Source organism: Ranitomeya variabilis, chromosome 1 (genome assembly GCF_051348905.1).
Source record: "Ranitomeya variabilis isolate aRanVar5 chromosome 1, aRanVar5.hap1, whole genome shotgun sequence".
NCBI lineage: Eukaryota > Metazoa > Chordata > Amphibia > Anura > Dendrobatidae > Ranitomeya > Ranitomeya variabilis.
The window spans coordinates 216,024,475-216,038,856 of NC_135232.1; the positions used below are offsets into that span (position 1 = coordinate 216,024,475).

The 14,382-nt window shown below is 44.3% G+C and overlaps 1 protein-coding gene across 3 annotated transcripts in view; it reads left to right on the forward strand.

Annotated features, from left to right (window-relative positions):
• HECTD4 (HECT domain E3 ubiquitin protein ligase 4) overlaps positions 1-14,382 on the forward strand; it is a 258,154-nt gene that overhangs the window by 164,119 nt on the left and 79,653 nt on the right. The gene's annotated exons all lie outside the window — the stretch shown is intronic.

Genomic DNA, 14,382 nt, shown 5'->3' on the forward strand with positions numbered 1-14,382 from the left:
AGAAATCTCAGAAGATAGTATTGTTTGGGTACAACCTGGGTTGGTTTTGGATATGTCACCTGAGTAATTATGGGTGAGGCTTTCATGCGAACAGTTTTCGGCACCATTTGTCCACCACTGTACCTCAAAATACTGCTGTGTACTGTAAATATTCAGCTATTCCTATAGGCCTTTCTAGGTGAATGCTTGTTGTTGTTACAGACATTTTATTAGTTGAATAAGACTTTGACTGAAAAATAAGATGTCTCAAATTTGCCTGAATAAACAGATTATATGGAGGGTGCTTGATTCTAATTGCTCTGTTCGCTAGTAAGGGCCACAAGGTCCCATAACAAATAAAGGGAACCTGAGCGGAGATTGATGCTGCCTGAGCGAGGAGCAGCAGGTAGCAGACAATTACTGTGTTATTACAGTTGTGTATGTTTTACTCTGAAAGGCTGCCCTGTCTCAGACAAGACATACTTTGAAAAGCCAGCCATGCACGATGTGTGTATGATGACTAGTCGGAGGTCTGCTTTTCCCCATGACTGACAGCTCTTTTTCACTGTATATGTATGTAGACCTTTCTGTCTAGTGGAGCAGGACCAGGTGATACCACCAAGCACCAACTTCTGATTAGTCATCCAAGGTTCATAGTCCCGGCCAGTTTTTCAAAGTATACAGGCGCTTCTCATAAAATTAGAATAAAAAAGTTAATTTCTTTATCGCTTCATTGGGGGACACAGATAACCATGGGTGTATGCTGCTGTCGCTAAGAGGCTGACACTATGCAAAAAAAGGAACCTAGCTCCTTCTCCGCAGTATACACCCACCAACAGGCACAAAGTACCTCAGTTTAAGCTTAGTGACAGTAGGAGGCACACCTGGATCTGATCCCAGATCCGTCTTTTCCTTTTCAGGTCACCTGTTGTGTTTTATAGTCCTTTTGGATCCAGGCTGGATCAAATAATTTCGGATGCCACCGACGGGAAATGCACCTTGCTGTCCCAGTCCATGTCTAAATGTCCTTTTAATAGGAAAGGTTGCTTCAATCTCGAGAGAGATAGCGACTTTCGGCTACAAAATCGACCTTTCTTCTTCTGGAAGAAGTTTCCTTCTGTTTTCGCCCGCCAAGACATACATCGCAGGCTCCAGAAGTTCTTCAGGCTGTCCTTTACCTACCACGCACAGGAGTGAAAGTACCCGTTCCCAGGAACGTATGGTTTTCAGGGTTCTACTCTATTCCTTTAGACGGACTGCTCCCTCCCTTTTTGGACCTCGAGCGGTTTACCTGAGACGTTCGGTTCTGTCTTTTCAGCTATGGTCTGCGATCCAGGAGGGTCTTTATCAGTTCTCGGCCTTCCTTTCGACCTAGCCTCTGCTGCTCCCAGACTATTCACGTCATGGCGCGGTCAGGGATATCCTTCTCTCCAAGGGTCTTTTTTTTCATATTTCCCTACTTGAACGATCTTCTGTTCAAGGAGCTGTCTCGCAGAGACTGCAACCACAGTCTTCAGTTTACTCTAGATATCCTGGTCCATCTCAGCTAGATTATAAACAGAGAGAAGTTCTCCCTCACCTTTGCTCAGAACCTGGGTTTTCTAGGTATAAGGTTCGACACGACCCAAGCCCTTCTCTTCTTTCCAAAGGAGAAGGTTTTCATTACTGTGCCAAGGGTTCCGTACTCTAAAGCGACCGGCTTCTCTCAGATACGGTCCTGCATATGAGTTCTAGGGGAAAGGGATTGTCGCCACGGAAGCCCTTCCTTTTGCCCAGTTCCATGCCAGTCCTCTTCAAATGGCCCTCTGGTCGTCTCCCCGGATGATCCCATGCTTCTACCTCTCAAGGTGAGGCAGTCCCTCACCTGGTGACGCTGTCAGCATCAGTCCTATGAAGGAAGTCCTTCCTTCCTCTCTGGTGGCAGGTCTTCGCCACCGACGCCATTCTCCTCATTTGGGGAGCTGTTTTTTCTTCTTCACACAGCGCAGGGCCACTGGAATGTCAATCTCCTGGAGAATGGGGTAATTTTCTTTGCTCTTTACCACTGGCATTCTCCCTTTCCGAGCCAGCCGGTCTCCACACAGTCGGACAACGCCACTGAACTCGCAGCAAACAGGTTAAGTTAGAGGTAACAAGAATTCGGCGATGGGCAGAAAGTCACGTTTCTGCCATATCAGCCGTGCACTTTCCGACAGTAGAAAATCTGACAACCGATTTTCTGAGCCATCAGGGTCCCACTTGGGCGGGTGCTTGCTCAGCTCCCTGTCTTCATCCAAATATGCTGAAATGGGGCTCTCCGAACGTCTGCCTCATGGCGTCTCGGATAAACCACGAGGTTCCTTGGTTCGTAGCCAGGTCCCAGGACCAGGTACCCACCTATTTAGATGCCCTAGTAATATCGTGGTCACCATTCCAACCGCCTTATACTTTTCCGTTTCTCCACTTGTCTCGAGAGTCGTGAAAGGATAAAGGAAGAAGGGGTCCCGAGAGTCGTGAAAAGGATAAAGGAAGAAGGGATCCCTATATTCCTGATAGCTTCGGACTGGCTAAGAAGGGCCCGGTGAACATGTTCATGGACGCCCCCTGGAAGCTTCCAGGCCGTCCAGATCCTCTCTCTCAAGGTTCCCTCTTCCTCCAGAGTTCATAGTCTGAGTTTAACAGCATGGCCGTTGAGGCCATAGTCCTAGGGAGGCTGTTTTTTTCCCATCTGGTCATTCAGGCCATGATTGGGGCCAAGAAACCAGCATCCTGGTGTATCTACTACAAATACTGAAAAGCCTTCTTCTGGTGGAGTATGGACTGGGGTTGGTCCCCATGTCCTTTTCTCTTCCTTTCATTCTTGGTTTTCTTCAAGGTGTGGCCCACCTGGCGCCTCCAATAGATCCATGGGTTTTTTATCCTCTTTTACACACTGCAGCGCGCCACTGTTGAGTCCGTTCAGGACATCTTATTTTTTCTCTTGTCTGGGACAGTTGTCTTAGATTACGCCTATCAGGAGAGTTTCCCAGTTAGCGGCATGCCCCTGATTCTATATCAGGACAAGGTAGTTCTCAGGCCAGTTCCTCCCTTTCTACCTGAGTTGGCCTTTTCATTTCTAATTGATGAAGACTTTGTCCTTCCTTCTGTGTCTCTCTGGTCCATCCCCTGGAGACGTCCCTCTACAAGCTGGATCCCGTCATGGCTCTCCGAGTCTACTTTTCAAGGGCTGCTCCCTTTCGCCAATCGGATGCCCTGTTCATCATCTCTGAAAGTTACCTTAATGGGCTCCTAGCTTCTAATTTCACTATTGATGTGAGGTATTTCACATTCAGGATAAACAGCCTCTTCCGGCGGTGCAGGCTCTTCCAGGGGTGAAGGCTCACTCAGCTCTGTGGTGGGGGCCTCCAAGTTTTTTCGTTACCAGGTTTTTGCTTCCAGTTTTGTAAGACCGCAACCTGGTCATCTTTACCCTCTTTTGCAAGTTTTTTGCGGGGTTCATACCCATGCCTTGTCTGATGCAGGCCTGGAAAGGAAGGTGCTGCTGGCAGCGGTTTTCCACCGACCGACCTGAGCCCATTTATTCCTTGGATCTTCCTGTTTACCACCCTATTGACTGCTTTGGGACGTCCCATGGTTACCTGTGTCCCCCAAAGAAGCGATAAAGAAAGAGGGATTTTTGGTACGCACCGTAAAATCTCTTTTTTGGAGCCTTCATTGGGGGACATAGCACCCTCCCTAACTGATTGTACCATTATTTGGTCTTTGTGCCTTCTTTGTTGGATTGGTACATATGTTGAGCTTTTGGTTGCTTCTCCTACTGCTTTAACACTGAGGTACTTTGTGCCTGTCGGTGGGTGTATACTGTGTAGGAGGAGCTAGTTTCCTTTTTTGCATAGTGTCAGCCTCCTAGCAAAAGCAGGATACACCCATGGTTACCTGTGTCCCCCAATGAAGGCTCCAAGAAAGATTTTACGGTGAGTACCAAAAATCCCTTTTTGTATCAGTTCTTCAATACAAATAGTGAAACTTATATATTATATAGAGTCATTACTGAGTGATCTATTTCAAATGTTTATTTCTGTTAACGTTGATGAATATGACTTGCAGCCAATGAAAACCCAAAAGTCAATATCTCAGTAAATTAGAATAATTAACAAAAAACACCTGCAAGGGCTTCCTTAGCGTTTGAAAAGGTCTCTTAGGCTACGTTCACATTAGCGTCATGCGACGCAGCGTCGCAGACGCAACGCACGACGCATCGAAAACGTTTTACCAAAAACGCAGCGTTTTACGACGCATGCGTTGTCAAACAATGATGAAACAATTTAGTGTCTAGACACTAAATCACCAATGAATAGAAGAGGGTGGGTCTAGTGTTTAGACAATAGATAATGCCACCAATGGGTAGATGAGGGTGGGTATTAATGTAATAGTGGTATATATACCCCGGCATAGATTATTTCCAACCATAGAGCATCAAGATGGATCGTCCCATGGAGATTATCTACCTAAAATTTGAGCTGGAATTAGCACTTGCTATTGCATATGCTATTGCCTGTCATGAACAGAGGAAAAGGGACAAACTACGGAGAAGGAGTCATCGGCGTTTTTGGCTACACCCTATAGTGGAAGTCCGAGAGAGTCGTGGAGCCTATCACTGTCTGTTTGGCGAATTAAATGAGAACCAGGATAAATACTTTGAATACACAAGGATGTCACAAAACAGCTTCCGATATCTGTTGCGTCTGGTGGAAGGAACCATTTCAAGGCAGGACACGCAGCTCCGTAAATCGATTTCCCCCGAGGAACGTCTGCTGGTGACTCTACGGTACGTAATGCAATGTGAAGGATTTATATGTTCTTGCCATTTTTTAAACCCTTCAACCCGCGGCCCTTTTTCATTTTTGTGTTTTCGTTTTTCGCTCACCTCCTTCCCAGAGCCATAACTTTTTTATTTTTCCGTCAATATGGCCATGTGAGGGCTTATTTTTTGCGTGACGAGTTGTACTTCTGAATGACATCATTTTACCATGTCATGTAATAGAAAACGGGAAAAAAAATTTCAAGTGCGGCGAAATTGCAAAAAAAGTGCAATCCCACATTTTTTTTTTTTTGCTAGGTTTACTAAATGCTAAAACTAACCTGCCATTATGATTCTCCAGGTCAGTACGAGTTCATAGACACCTATGACTAGGTTATTTTTTATCTAAATGGTGTAAAAAAAAATTCCATGCGGTAGTTAAATGCCGCTGTCTGCGTTTGACAGCGGCATTTAACAGGTTAATAGCCGCGGGTGAATAGCGATTTCACCCGCCGCTATTGCGCGCACGACAGCTGTCCAAAACAGCTGACATGTTGCAACTTTGATGTGGCCTCAGCGCCGGAGCCCACATCAAAGGGGGAGACACGGCATGCACAGTACATGTACGGCGCATGTCGTGAAAGGGTTAAAGTTACGTGTTTTGGATATGTGGGGTGGGGGATTGTAATTAATAATGAAAAATTATTTTAAAACAATGTAATTAATTACATTATTTTTTATTTTTCTTCTTGTCAGTTTCCTTGCTACTGGAGAGACATTGAGATCACTGCATTTCCAGTTTCGGATTGGAGTCTCCACACTGTCTGGTATTATTGCCGACACATGCCGTGCATTGTGGGACAACCTCCGGGAGGAGTTTTTACCCATCCCTACAACAGAAATATGGCAGGCCAACGCCCAAAAATTCGAACAAGTGTGTTCCTTCCCTAATTGTATTGGAGCAGTTGACGGGAAGCACATCCGGATTTTAAAGCCTGCACGAAGTGGTTCGCTGTTTTTTAACTACAAAAAACACTTTTCCACCGTCCTCATGGCCATTGCAGGTGCTGACTGCAGGTTTCTTGCCGTGGACATTGGAGCATTTAGCCGTGCCAATGATTCACGGACATTTAAGGAGTCAGACATGGGCCAAAGATTATACGAGAACAATTTTAATTTCCCCCAGCCACGACCTCTTCCCAACACCGAAGGACCGGCCCTGCCATTTGTTGTGGTTGGGGATGAGGCTTTTCAAATGAGTGGCAACCTACTTAAACCGTACTCCAGTCGGGGGTTGGACCGCACCAAAAGTATATTTAATTATAGACTGTCCAGGGCCAGAAGAACTGTGGAGTGCGCCTTTGGCATCCTGGCCTCCAAATGGCGTATCTTAGGATCCGCTATAAATTTGAAAATTGAGACAGTGGATGAGGTGGTGAAGGCGTGTGTGGTTCTCCACAATTTCATTATTGATAAAGAGAGAGTCAACGTTGAACTCGATGAACCCATACCAAATCCATTGCCTGATTATCAAGCTAATCCTCTGCGGACAACTGTGGAGATTGCTCATATGAGGGACCAATTTGCTGCATACTTTGTTTCTGATGTTGGCCGTGTTTCATGGCAAGATCACATGGTTTAATCTTTGTGTTATGATGTCATGTAAACACTGTTGTGTCCATGTCATTTAACCATCCTATGTATGGTTATTATATGGTTATTGTTATAATGTCCCCTAATTGTATAATGCGTTGTGTTTTTAAATAAAGTTCTTGTGCCTTTCCATTTTCAAAAAACAAATCTCCCATACGTTTTTCCATAGTAATAGAATTGTGAAATCCAATTTTATTGAAAGTAATGTGTGTCCCCAAAAATTTGTCTGTTCCACAGTTTTGGCGTATAACATAATCGGCTCCCACCTTGTCAACCATTTTTAATCGTGCAGACTATGTGCATATGGAACCTGGCTTGACAAGGAGGGAGACGATAATGTTTGCAAAACTGTACAGAGTGAACACTATTGTACTCAGGATGCTAGAATACGTCCAGAGTCAAATAGTGGCGACACTGTGAACATTGCTTCCACCTCACCTGACCAATATTCTTAAGGCCGGTTTCACACGTCAGTGATTCCGGTACGTGAGGTGACAGTTTCCTCACGTACCAGAGACACTTACACACGTAGACCCATAAAAATCAATGCATCTGTTCAGATGTCATTGATTTTTTGCAGACCGTGTCTCCGTTTTCCAAACACGGAGACATGTCAGTGTTCGTGGGAGCGCACGTTTTACACGGACCCAATAGAGTCAATGGGTCCGCGTAAAACACGGACCTCACACGGACATTCTCCGTCTGGGGTCCGTGTGCGTGCAGGAGACAGCGCTACAGTAAGCGCTGTCCCCCCCACATGGTGCTGAAGCCGGTATTCATATCTTCCCTGCAGCAGCGTTAGCTGTAGAGAAAATATGAAGAATAGTGTTAAAAATAAAGATCTATGTGTCCGCCGCCCCCCCCCACCCCCTGTGCGCCCCCCCGCTGGTGAGAAAATACTTACCCGCTTCCCTCGCTCCTTCCTGGTCTGGCCGCGCCTCCTACTGTATGCGGTCACGTGGGGCCGATCATTTACAATCATGAATAGTCGGCTCCGCCCCTATGGGAGGTGGAGCCACATATTCATGACTGTAAATGATTCGCCCCACGTGACCGCATGCAGGAGAAGCCGCGGCCAGACCAGGAAGCAGCGAGGGAGCGGGTAAGTATTTTCTCACCAGCGGGGGGGCGCTCATGGGGTGGGGGGGCGCACATGGGGTGGGGGGGCGCACAGGGGGTGGGGGGGCGGCGGACACATGGATCTTTATTTTAAACATTCAAAATCATTCGCTGACACCAAAAAAGTCACAGCAGGGGCTCAATTGTTTTTACGATTTCAGAAAAGATAACGTTGGTTACACACAAAAAACAACTTTATCGATACTGAAATCGTTGTCTGATGGTACATTGTAAACTTGACATATTGAGCAATGCTGTTTGTATTTGTAACATCAGAGTACAATGAGCGACAGCCCTATAAACAATGAAAAAAAAAAATTTGATAAATATTGTCAGACATTGCACATCAGGTGTTACAAAGACAAGATTTGTGTATACGGCGCAAGGTGTGATTTGGTGCAAACTTTGAGACAATAAAAACAATTGTTTTTTTTAAACAAAAAGGAACATTTATTTAGGGTACAAAAAAAAAAAAGGGAAATGTTATTAGGGGGTACCAACATCCGCAACGAAAGGGGATTGATATCCCACACTTTTTGGGGGTGTTGAGGAGACCGAGGCGGAGGACGAGGGGGAGGAAGCAGCATAGTCTATGACACTAGACGGGATGCCATCAATCCAGCCAGTTGATGTTGGCGACACTAATGGAGCAGGAGATGAGGGAGGAGGAGGGACGACCAGTGTCCTTGGCTGGCTACTCCGGCTCCGGGTAGACCCAGGCTGGGTAGATGGTGTACTCCTTGTAGACCCAGGCTGGGTACTGGGTGTACTCTGTGTAGACCCAGCCTTGGTACTTGTTGTGCTCCGGGTAGACCCGGAGTGTTTTCTGGTGGTACTTTTGGGAGCAGCCATAGCCAAGGTTGTAGTGCTTGTCGTCGTCGTCATCTTCTTCTTCTTTTTCCTCCTCTCTCCCTCTGGGTGTGGGTCGGCTTCCCGTCTGTGTCCCCTTGAAGGCCTGTCATGCTCTGAACTTTCGGGGTCTGTTCTGTGGTGGCGGTGGCGGTGGCGGTGGCCCTCGGCACGCGGAGCTCTGTGGTGGTGCTCTGCAGCAGGAGTCGGAGTCATGGCAGCCAGCGATGGTACTGTGGGCATATTTGTCGCTGACTGCATGACCCGAGCCTGCTGCAGAGCACTGACATATACATTGTTGCAGCCCTGCATGACCGAAATCTGGAGTTCCGGCGTAAGATGTTCAACCATGCCCTTGTAAATGGCATTAAAAAAATGTTTGGCCGGCCTCTTGAGCTCCGTTTCGATGATTTCAAGACGACGTTCGAGATTGGACATTTTATCGCACATCGCCTTGAAACCATTCTGAAAAACGGTGCTCAGATGTAAAAATTCGGGCATGACCTCCCTGTCCGAGGCCCGCTGACGCTGTCGGGAAGACCTAAAGGAAGGAGCGACAGAGGCCTCGGCCAGGGGAACATCTGATGGACCGGCTGCCGGTTCGCCAGATTGGGGTGGTGCAGACCTGCTCTCGCTGTGGGATGGCTGCGACTGTTCAGATGGCGCTTCACAAAGTACCGCTCCAGAGGTTCGGACAGTCTCGCGGGTGCTGCTGTGTGTTCTGTGAAAACATAAGGAAACCTTTAGTATACTAAATATCACATTTAACATGCGTCATTAATTAACTTTACCGCCAGATATCCATTGCCGCCATTAATATTAACCTATTTTTAATATTGACACTGCATATGCACCATCAATATTAAAAAAAAAAAAGGTATTTATTTAATTCACAATAGTCACCCATGATTGTGGTTTGCAACGCCACACAATTATGCTTCAGTTGGAACTGCCATGACGTCACGGTCCTGTGACCGAGACGTCATCACAGGTCCTGCGAGCTGAGTAACCATGGGAACATAACCTGCTTTGCAGTGGAATGTATGCCGTATCGATTATATTTTACTTTTTTGTGTCTAAAAAAATCGCGGATACACCTGGATAGCCACTATACTACTCCACTATTAAATATTGGCTGGGCATGTCCAATCTACTGTGTTCTGTATACTTCTGATTTCAGTGAAATTGCTAGTAAGTCAAGGTCAACATTGTAGTAATCCCAGAAGGGAGGCGCTGCTGTGTCAAGTGTGAGAAGACCATAAATGAATAAAAAATTCAAGGTCAACGAGGCGTGAAAAGTAAAAACAAAATACTTTATTCACTTCAATCAGTAGCCGAGGATGAAACATCAGCACAATACAATAAAAACACTATGTACGCGTTTCAGGTCTGATGTTCCCTGTCACCTAAAACGCGTAGATAGTGTCTATTGTATTGTGCTGATGTTTCATGCTCTGCTTATGATTGAAGAGGATAAAATTATGTATTTTTTACTTTTCACGCCTCGGTGAGCTTGTCTTTTTTTCTTCCCTTCTATACTTGGTACTTGCCAAAATAAATGGCTGGGCAATAAGCTACGTGGCTGGAATGTAGTATGTGAATAGGAATGTTCTAAAAACTAGGTGTGTGCATAGGTACTATACTTACTCTCTGCTTCCAAGGACCGGTCGCAAGAACTGCAGTATACGGTTGTACTTGTACACCGAGGTCCTTGAAGCGGCAGCACCACTACGACTCTGTCCCTCCTTTTTCAGGCCCCTCTTGAAACGGTCCTTCATGGAGCGCCATCTGGTCTTCAATTGTTTAACTGTGTATAAATTAAAAAAAAAAAAAAAGTTTTAGATAATATTTTGAAAACGATTACGCAACCGTGTGCAATCCCAATAGAAGACATCACAGACGGTTGTGTAATCCTGGCATGATGGGTCACAGCAGCATTTTGTAAATACTTACGGAAACTAGCTTTGGCCTTGGGTGAAGCGCTGTCGAAGCCATCCCACAGCGATAGTGCCACCTCTATCCACAGACGGCGCAATATGCCCTGGTCCGCGTGCCGGGGGTCACGGCTGTCCCACAACGGGCCCCGTGCTTCAATGGATGCCACCATCATGTCAATATCCAGTGGTTCATCCAGGGACCGTTGTGAAACCTAGAAAAAATGGTAAATATTAATGTTTGAAAGATAAAAAAAATTGTCCCTACCTCCTCCACCGCCACCTACTACACACAACACCACAACCTCCCACCACCCCCCATACCTGCCAAAAAAAAAAAATTAAACAAAAAAAATGAATAGGTTTGAAAAAAATTCTTACTCTCCGTGATGCAACCACAGCTTGGCCCCGTGGTCCCTGCTCCTGCTCCCTCTCTTCCTCCTGGTTCTCCTCCTCACTTGAAGAAGCCTGCAAAATAGTTTACCAAAAAGTTGAGTGACCCATCTACAAATGACAGCGAATAGTAAGCAATAGTAGATCATGTACTCACCGCACTCCTCTGCGGTGGGGTGTTGCTCGACTCGCTGCCGCTGGCCATGACTAATGCATTCTGAAATAAAGAACAAAATAACATTGATACTATGCTCCTATGCACAATCCAGCAATAAATAATAAAAAAAAAAAGTCATTTAAACCACAAAGAACATTGCACTCCAACTGAACTAACGCTGAGCAAACAACACTGCCACATTGATTAAATTAAAGAAACAATGGCAGAGACAACCCAATGCCAGAGTACAAAAGCCTAAAGATAAGAAGACTAATCTACAACAGACCCAATGTAGTAATCCCCAAATTTTTTTTTTTTTTTTTTTAAAGTACAGTATGCACGGAGCAACACAAAAAACACAATATTTTTCTGAAAGTTAAAATTTAACAACCCCGAAAAATTAAGGGCAGAAACATTAATAACAAAACAAACTTTACAATAAAACCGACAGGGCCGGAGACAATAAAAGGGCCAATACACGCCATACCTCACAACCATAAACATACAACGATGTCTTTACACAACCACAGTGCTGAACATAATACACAACTTGCAATAAAAAATTAATAAATGTAATAAAAGGGCTCAGAATCATTCTATACTACCATACTTTACAATAAAACCGACAGGGCCGGAGACTATTAAACGCCATCATATAACGCAAGAATAATACATCACAACTGAATACAAAAAACACCACCAAACCAATAAATGGAAACGAAAAATCTATCCTGGAAAGAACAATAATCAAGGCCGCAGACCATGAAACGCCATCGTATACAACGCCATACATCAGAACCAGACCAAAAATACCACAATATCCTAACCACAGTGCAGAATATAAAACACAACTTGCAAAAATAATTTTAAAAAACATGGAGAAAATGCACAGAATCATTCTATACTTACATCTCTGGACAGCGGATGAATAGAAGTCGTCTGGTGTTCTGGAGATGTGCCCCTGGTGTCTTGCCTCAAGATGCTGCAGCAGAAGTGACAAACAATCCAACATTTTCTTTATATATGGGGGATGTTTTTCTCACTGTTTGCACTGTCTAGACATTGTCTAGACACTTTTGTGTTGATGACACACAACTATACACCTCATCCCCTGACCTTACCCCTGCTGTGCTACAGAACGCCAGTGACTGTCTGTCCGCAGTCTCCAACGTCATGTCTGCACTCTATCTGAAACTCAACCTCTCCAAAACTGAATTTCTTCTGCTCCCGCCGTCTACCACCCTCCCTAAATCTGACATTTCCCTCTCCGTGGGTGGCACCATAATAACACCCCGGCAGCAGGTGCGCTGTCTGGGTGTTATATTTGACTCCGATCTCTCCTTCACATCCCATATACAATCTCTTGTCTGCTCTTGCTGCTTACACCTAAAGAACATCTCTTTTTTCACCATGGAAACAACAAAAACCCTCACTGTCGCCCTGATCCACTCCCGCCTGGACTACTGTAACGCTCTATTAATTGGCCTACCCCTCACTCAACTCTCCCGTCTCCAGTCCATCCTTAATGCAGCAGCCAGGGTTGTCCATCTAGCTAATCGGTATTCAGACGTGTCTGCTCTTCGCCAGTCATTACACTGGCTGCCCATTCATTACAGGATACAATTCAAAGTACTTGTTCTCACCGACAAAGCTCTTCACAGTGCAGCACCCCCTTTTACATCTCCTCCCTCATTTCTGTCTATCGGCCTATCCGACCACTGTGCTCTGCAAACGACTTTCGACTAACCTCTGCACTAATCCGTACCTCCCACTCCTGACTCCAAGACTTCTCCCGCGATGCGCCAATCCTCTGGAATGCTCTACCCCAAGATATTAGGACTATGCACAATTTGCATAGTTTTAGGCGCTCCCTCAAAACATATTTGTTCAGAGCGGCCTATTCCTAATCAGTCTTAATTTTCTTTAATTATTGTATTGTTAACATTGTTACTTATGACTGTTGTTTGAAATTGTTAAACTGTAAAGTGCTGCGGAATATGTTGGCGCTATATAAATAAAGATTATTATAATTATTATTATTATTATTAGATGCAAAAGGAGCCCCGACCAAGTAGTGAGTGCATTTACTGAACGTACATTTCAGTAGGCCAACATTTCGGATTTTAAAATCATTTTTCAAGCTGGTGTCATAAAGTATTCTAATTTACTAAGATAATGACTTTTGGGTTTTCATTTGCTGTAAGCCAGGGGTGGGGAATATTTTTTTTTTTTTTTTTTTTTCTGCCAAGGGCCATTTGGATATTTGTCCTTCGGAGGCCGTACAAACTCTGCCCATAAAGTGCATCCTGACTCTGGCACTGGTTTCAGGATGTAATTTCATTGCATGCCCTTCAGTGTTCAGTAGTGAATACTGCATGTATGAGCAAACAGAGCAAGAAGAAATTTAATGAGCTGATTGTAATCCAAATACACCTCCCTGCCCAAGAATTTGATCCCTGATAATCTGCCTGGGGGCCTGATAAAAGGTCATCGAGGGCCGTAAATGGCCCTGGGGCCTGAGGTTCCCCACCCCTGCTGTAAGCCATAATCATCAACATTAATAGAAATAAACACCTGATATAGATCACTCTGTAATGACTATATAATATGAGTCTCACTTTTTGTATTGAATAACTGAAATAAACTTTTTGATGATATTCTAATTTGGTGAGAAGCAACTGTATGTTCTCTAAAGAGAAGACAAATATACAGCTGCATACAGAGTCAGTGTCTGATTCATGCTGCCCATTGTTCAAGCAGCATGAATTTCCCTTTAAAATATTGTATTGTAAGGGAATGTATCGTCAGTTTTTTTGTTTATCTTTCTATTATAACCAGATCCTAAAACCTTTTTACATCCTGACACTTTCTAACCTTTTTCTTTCTTTTTTTTTTTTTTTATTGCTAATATAATTTTTATACACTTGTTATATACATGATTTTGAGGGCTTCCCTTTTGCCTCAGTATTCAGAGATTTGATTTTTAGCTGCCAGAAAACCCATAGGAACCTATCATGACTCCTTGAATTCTGTGGGAGTTTTGTGGGCAAGTCTGTAACCTGTTTAAAGGTTATACAGTCTAGGATAATGGCTATCTGGGACCATTACCTACTAGTAATGGTGAATCGTGTGGTATTTAACTCCAGCTTTATAAAAGAGAATGCTATCTGTCATTGTAATCATGTCTCTGATAAATAAATGGCTATAGGAAGCATTACTGTGTTTCCCCGAAAATAAGACCAGGTCTAATATTGCAAAAAAACAGAGAAAACTAAGGAGTCCAAATGTGCCAAGATTAAATATATTTTATTTTAAGAATATTATCAAAGAACAAATATTAAAAACAAGTAGTCAATAGGAAACACGTGAGTGATCCACCAGTACATACAACGGTCCGGGATCAAGGGTTAATAACAACTAGAACGGTAATGGACACGCCAAAAATACATACATCTGCCCAAATATAATCAATTTATTGCCACTCCATAAGGCTGTGTGTGGCAGATATAATCATAGGT